At 34.5% G+C, this 7,972-nt stretch overlaps 1 pseudogene; it reads right to left on the reverse strand.

The window, feature by feature from the left end:
* Nucleotides 1–1,998: 1,998 nt before the first annotated feature.
* On the reverse strand, nucleotides 1,999–7,543 carry LOC111388300 (annotated as a pseudogene).
* Nucleotides 7,544–7,972: the final 429 nt, after the last annotated feature.

Genomic DNA, 7,972 nt, shown 5'->3' on the forward strand with positions numbered 1-7,972 from the left:
TGAATCGCTTCCCAATGGAATGTTCCGGGTTCGGTTAGATAATGAAAATCTGATCTTGGGTTATGTTTCAGGAAAGATCTAGCCTAGTTTTATATGGATACTGCCAGGAGATAGAGTTAAAATTGAAGTAAGTCGTTATGATTCAACTAGAGGATGTATAATTTATTGACTCCGCAACTAGGATTGGAAGGATTAGGTGGTTTTTATTCAATATGATTTGAGATGAAAAATTGCAAGAAACTTATTTTCTTCCAAGAAGTAGATTCAGAATTAAGATAAGGAATAACAAATATGAAAACAAGAGCTTCTGTTCGTAAAATTTGTGAAAAATGTCGCCTAATCCTTAGATGGGAGCGCATTGTAATAATTTGTTCCACCCGAGACATAAACAAAGACAAGGATAATCAGACTCACTAAAGGACTTATGTAAAAATAAGGAATCTATTTTGACATGAAATGGATATATCCATATATCTCTAACTCATATTTATGAGACGATAAAATATGGCAAAAGCTATACCGAGAATTGGTTTACGTAGAAATTGACGTATTGGTTCACGTAAGAGTGCATGTAGAATACCAAAGGGGATTATTCATGTTCAAGCAAGTTTCAATAATACCATTGTCACAGTTATAGATGTATGAGATCGGGTGGTTTCTTGGTCCTCAGCGGGTACTTGTGGATTCAAGGGTATGAGAAGACGGAGACCCTTTGCCGCTCAAATTGCAGCAGCAAATGCTATACATACAGTAATAGATCAAGGTATGCAACGAGCAGAAGTCATGATAAAAGGTCCCGATCTCGCAAGAGATGCAGCATTACAAGCTATTCATAGAAGTGGTTTACTATTAACTTTTGTATGAGATGTAACCCCTATGCCACATCATGGTTGCAGAACCCCAAAAAAGACGTGTGTAGAAATAAACATTGAAGAAATTTCAAGAGAAACAAGAGAAATAAATGATTTAATCTAATCAAATAATATTACTATGGTTCAAGAGAAAGTAACAGTATCTACTTGGACACTACAGTGGAAGTGTGTTGAATCAAGAGAAGATAGTAAACGTCTTTATTATGGAGGCTTTATTCTGTCTCCACTTATGAAAGGTCAAGTTGACACAATAGGCATTGCGATGCAAAGAGCTTTACTTGGAGAAATAGAAGGAACATGTATCACACGTGTAAAATCTGAGAACGTCCCACTTGAATATTCTACCATAGCAGGTATTCAAGAATCGGTCCATGAAATTTTAATGAATTTTAAAGAAATTAAATTGAAAAGTAATCTTTATGGAACTTGTGACGCATCTATTTGTGTTAGAGTTCCAGGATATGTAACTGCTCAAGATATCATCTTACTACCTTATGTAGAAATCGTTGATAATACACAACATATAGCTAGCTTGATAGAACCAATTGATTTGTGTATTGGATTACAAATCAAGAGAAATTGTGGATATCTTATTGAAATGCCACATAACTTTCAAGATGGAAGTTATCCTATAGATGCTGTATTCATTCCTGTTCGAAATGCGAATCATAGTATTCATTCTTATGGGAATGGGAATGAAAAACAAGAGATACTCTTTCTCGAAATATGGACAAATGGGAGTTTAACTACGAAAGAAGCACTTCGTGAAGCCTGTCGAAATTTGATTGATTGATTTATTCCCTTTTTACATAAGGAAGAAGAAAACTTACATTTAGAGGACAATCAACACACGATTCCTTTATCCTCTCTTACCTTTCACGATAAATTGGATAAACTTAAAAAAAAAAAATAGCATTGAAATCGATTTTTATTGACCAATCAGATTCTCTCCCAGGTTCTATAATTCCTCAAAAGGTCTAATATATATACATTATTGGACCTTTTGAATAACAATCTGGAAGATCTCATGAAAATTAAACATTTGCGTCTAGAAGATATAAAATAGATATTGGTCATTCTTAGAAAAAACATTTCGCAATTGATTTACCAAAAAAGAAGTTTTAAATTAAGATGAAAATAGGTTTGAATCTTTAGCACAATTCATATATTCGAAAGAAATTCAGAATTGAATAGATGTATCTAGGGAGAATTTGCTTTCAACCGATTACTCCCTAGATACACATGTCGTGTTATTTCACAATTGAATCAAATTAAAAAAGACCTAAAGTTAGGGATTTATCAATGGGTAATGTTGCACCAATACCCAACCAAAGAGCGACTCTAGTACCAATCAAAAAGACGGTTGTCGCTACTAGACGATGAAATGGATTTTGGAATTTATTAACATTCTCTAAAAAGGGTATTATTAATAATCCCACAGGTACTGACACCATTAAAAGAACACCCAATAATTTATTGGGAACTGTAAGAAGTATTTGAAATACGGGAAAGAAATACCATTCATGTAATATTTCCAAAGGGGTTGCAAACGGATCTACCGATTTACCAATCATTGATGGTTCTAGAACCACTAAGCCTGCATTACATGCAATAGTACCTAGAATTACTACTGGAAAAAGATATAAAAAATCATTGGGCCATGCGGGTTCTCCGTAATAATTATGACCCATACCTTTAGCCAATTTAGCTCTTAATATAGGATCATTCAAATCAAGTTTTTTTGTTATTGGGATAGGTGAATTCTTATAGGTCCATCCCCCGAAGGAACCGGACATGATAATTTTTTATCATTCGGCTCGAGTAAGATTCAAAAGAACAAAATGAATCCATAAAAAATCTATATGTTGCATATACACACATATATGAATGATTTAATGTAAGAAAAATTTGACTATTTTTTTGGAATTGCAACTACGCATTTCAAAAAATTCGGTTATAAGTAAATACTCAATACCCAAGTTGGCTTACAAAGTAGATCATGACATGATCCAGTGCTTTTTGGGTCGTCTCAGACCTTACGATTGGTATTTATCTCCAAAATATTTGGAGATATACACACAAAAGATTTACTTGTTACTAATCTAGTCTAGCCTATGTTTTTCTTTAAATCCTTTGTTTCACTCCGATAGTATTATCGATCATATCAATGCAGAGGAAATAAATACATTTCCATACTATTCAATTTTAAGTTTTAAGTAAGTGAAATTGATAAAGATTCTGTTTTAGTTTATCCATTACACTTATATAATTATACTGGATCTTACGGAGCCTGCTTATGTACAACATGATTCGGTTTGATCATAGAAAAGAATCTCTTCAAGTGAACCAACCTATCTTCTGTATAGGGCTTACACGACGGTTGGAACAAAGACACATTTGGTTGTGAATTCCAATGTGGCAGACATATATCTACATAGACCAATTAATAGTTCAAGTCACACACTCCCATAATCCATTTTCTCTTCGTAGAATTCCCTTCAACTCTACATTTATTTGACATGATTTGTTGAAGGGAAATATCCAAATATATGGATTATTATTTTCAATAATCCATACTTGTAGCAATGAAATACTATTATTCCTCCTCGAAGTGATAAATGATTGATTACAAGTATCCATTATATATCTTCTCTATAAAGGATCAGAAATACCTTGTTTACGTATCATTGGAAAATGCATTAACATAAATATAGCAGTAAGAAGTGGCAATACAAAAGTGTGGAAACTATAAAAATGAGTCAAAGTGGATTGTCCCACACTAGCACTTTCGCGCAATAATTCTACCAAAGGCGATCCTATTACAGGAATAGCTTCAGGTACATCTGTTATAATTTTCACCGCCCAATAACCAATTTGGTCTCGAGGTAAGGAATAACCAGTTACGCCAAAAGATGTGGTCAATACCCCCAGAACCACGCCTACAACCCAAGTCAATTCGCAAGGTTTTTTAAATCCACCTGTGAGATACACATGAAAAACATGCAGGATAATCATTAGGACCATCATACTTGCGGACCATCAATGAACTGATCGGATTAACCAACCAAAGTTAGCTTCCATTATTATGTATTGAATAGAGGCAAAAGCCTCTGTAACGATCATACGATGGTAAAAAGTCATAGCAAACCCCATAGGTACTTGTGCTAAAAAACACGTAAGCGTAATTCACCCTAAACAATAAAATATATTCACATGGGGAGGAACGTATTTACTAATTATATCATCCGCAATCACCTGAATCTCAAGATGTTCTTCGAACCAATCATAGACTTTATTGAGATAGGTGAAAATCTCTCTCTCAGAACCGTAAATGAGACTTTCATCTCATACAACTCAAACAAAATCACCCAAATACTAGTTGCAACGGATATGTAATAGAAAGTTTGAAACTTCTTAATCTCTGATTCAATCTTATCTGAATGTATGAAAGAATAAAAGAAAATAATCCGAAAGCTCTTCTTTGTGGCGACAATACCAAAATATCAAGTTGCCTCAATCGTCTTTATGTTGATCCTTATGGGCCTCTTGAATTATCTCTTTAACTATTTCTTTAATTTGTTTCTGTATCTAATTTGGCTTTTTTGTTTTCTTTATTATTGAATTGATAGGAATTATCTTGTTAAAACCCTATGAATCGAGTAAAACCTCAAATTCATACTAAAACCACAATGATTCAACTAAGCTAAGCCAATGATTATCTGAGTAAGAACCGTTGGGTTATCACTTATTCCATCAATAGATAGACCAAAAAAAACTTTTTTTTTTATTCTAATTGTTTGAAATTTTTTTTGGAGTCCAAACACAAGGTCGACTATTAAGTATGACTCATAGTTCAAATATTTCTTAATCTATTTCATATATTCCGTGTTCCAGATACTAGAATAAATATCCAACGAAGTAGAAACATCTCTATCAAGATAACATACCCATTCTCTGTACTATCAATAGGATCAATTATAACAAGTCACACACTCATTTTCCGAAACTACAGAAAGAAATAAATTCCACGATCGAACTACCAAAACAGAATAGGCTAGAAATCTAAGCTCTAACTGATTCATTTTTTTATTCTAAACCCAATACTTTGTGGTTCTTATAGATTTAATTCATTGAAATTCCATTCAATAAAACGGAAGAATTATAAATCTCCAAAATAATAGATAGAAATACTGTAAATAGAGCCATTTCGACACCCATCAAAGGAGTCGTTCCCCACCCAGGAGCTACTTTACCATATTCTGAATTCAATGGTTTTAATAAACTCCTTACAGTAGTTCGTCTTGGACCGGATCTAGAACTGTTCTCAACAGTTTGTGTAGCCATAAATCCTATTGTATTCTTAAGACCTGTTAACTTTGTATACCATTCCATTGTAAATAAACGATCTTATCATGGATCATTGGGATCTTGAAATTATATAATCATAATTGAAATAGCAACCCTAGTCGTCATCTTTATATCTGGTTTACTTTTCAGTTTTATAGGGTACACATTATATACCGCTTTTGGGCAGCCTTCTTAACAACTAAGAGATCTATTTGAGGAACATGGGGACTAGTTGAAGAGGCCCATTACTTCAATTGAGATAATGCAAAATCATTTCATCTTTATAGTTGGAACTTTAGGCGATTCTCGAAAAAAGATAGGGAAAAAAATTATCCCTAGAGTAGAGACTAAGAGGAATGTATAAGCCAATGCTTCCATAGATTCGACCTTGGTTTACAATTATAGCTTCCATACCTATTTGTTTTCTTGTTTCTTTGGGAATCATCTCTCGGATAAAGAAAGAGCAAGAGTAAAAGAAGCAGTGATTCAAATGCACTCCGGTACTCTATGTAAAATTCTCCCAAAAAAATAAATAGAGGCGAAAGATACCAAAGCAGTCTTGTATCAGACTATCTGTCTTCTTGTCGTTGGATCCCCAAGTTCTTGGAATGCTCCAAACTCTACTTGATCATCCAAATCTTGGTCAATACCAATAAAAACATCTCTGAACAAGGTTCTAGCACCATGCCAAATGTGTCCGAAGAAGAAGAGCAAAGCAAACGAAGCATGCCCAAAAGTAAACCAACCCCTTGGACTGCTACGAAAAACACCATCAGATTTCAAACTAGCGCTATCTAATTCAAAAATTTCACCCAATTGAGTGCGTCTAGCATATTTTTTCACAGTAGTAGGATCACTATAACTGACTCCATTGAGTTTGTCGCCATAGAACTCAACAATTACACCTACTTGTTATACTATACTTTGATTCTGCCGTTCTAAAAGGAACATCAGCTCTAACAATTCTTTCACCGTCTACCAAAATGACTGGAAATGTTTCAAAAAAAGTAGGCATACGATGTACAAAAAGTTCACGCCTTTCTTTATCTCTAAAGATAGGGTGTCCTAACCATCTAACCGCTATTCCATCTCCGTTATCCATTGAACTTGCCCTGAATAATCCTCCTTTTGCTGGATTATTGCTGATATAATCGTAAAAAGCTAATTTTTCAAGAATTTTAAACAAGGGTTCTAATAAACTTTGACTTTCTACTAGCCCAGCACTAACTCTTAGGTATATCTCTTGCTGGAAGTAACCTTGATCCCATTGATAATGAGTGGGCCTAAATAATTCGATGGGGGTAGTTGTTTAACCATACCACATAGTTCTAGCAACAACAAAAGCAGCAAAAAAGATAGTTGCGATATTACTGGAAAGTATGGTTTCAATATTTCCCATATGTAATCCTTTATATAGACGTTGTGGCGGGTGGATGCTAAGATGGAATAGACCCGCTAATATACCCAATGTCCTTGCTACAATATGATGAGAAGCTATTCCTCTCGGAAAAAAGGGATCAAAACCTTCCACGCCCCACGTCGAATTTATAGGTTGTACTTTTCTCATTAGTCCATAAGGATCGGACACCCATATTCCAGGGCCATACAAGCCTGTTACATGAAATGCACCAAAACCAAAGCAAGCCACCCCTGAGAGAAATAAATGAATTCTAAAGATCTTCGGCAAATCCAAAGAAGGTTTTCCAGTACGTCCATCACAAAATATTTCTAGATCCCGATAGATCCAATGCCAGATAGCTGCCAAAAAGCATAAGCCCAAAAACACAATATGTGCCCCAGTTACACCTTCGTAACTCTAAATCCCCGGATTCGTTACAGTCCCTCTTGTGATACTCCAACCTCCCCATGAATTGGTTATTCCTAAACAAGTCATGAAAGGTATAACAAACATACCTTATCTCCACATTGGATCAAGAATATGGTCAGAAGGATAAAAAATGGCTATTCATACAGAGCCATCAAACTTGCCCAACCAGCAACCAGAGCTATATGCATTATATGAACGAAAAGCAACCAAATTGGGATCATTCAATATAACGGTATGAACACGATACCAAGGTTAACCCATGGAAAATACCTCCTTATCAAAGATAAATAGACACTACGTAACTTCATTGCATTGGAAAAGCTATACTATGACTATTCTATGGACTCCCCATGTTCTGAAATAATCCACTGAACAAGGGTTACTATTTGTTCTATTCTATTGGTAATAATGAAATAATTTCATTCGTAGGAACAAAGAGAAGCAGACTTATTCTATACTCGATAAGTACCAATACGCAATAGGTGGTTGATACCATTTTCTATCAGTAAATGTATCCTTCCTTATTCCTCATTAGAAGGCCCTATTTGTCAAAATTTTCCTTTATTTCTTCTTTTGTCTTCTTTATGAATTTTTCTAATCTATGGATAAAATAAATACGATAAGACCAATATTATAAAGACAATAAAATAATGTTGTTACGTTTCCACATCAAAGTAAAATATAGTACTTAGTTAATTTTTCTTTCAATTAATGCCTATTGGTGTTCCAAAAGTACCTTTTCGAAGTCCTGGAGAGGAAGATGCATCTTGGGTTGATGTATAGTATGACTTGTCAGATATATTGGATTTTCCCGTTCTTTTCCCCGATCGAGATATCCTCTGTTTTCCCAAGAAAGATAAATTGAATCATCAAAAATTTGGAGCGTGAAGCACAATTAGATCCATTGTTTGGGGGGATTCACATT

Source organism: Olea europaea, unplaced genomic scaffold, assembly GCF_002742605.1.
Source record: "Olea europaea var. sylvestris unplaced genomic scaffold, O_europaea_v1 scaffold4822, whole genome shotgun sequence".
Classification (NCBI taxonomy): domain Eukaryota; kingdom Viridiplantae; phylum Streptophyta; class Magnoliopsida; order Lamiales; family Oleaceae; genus Olea; species Olea europaea.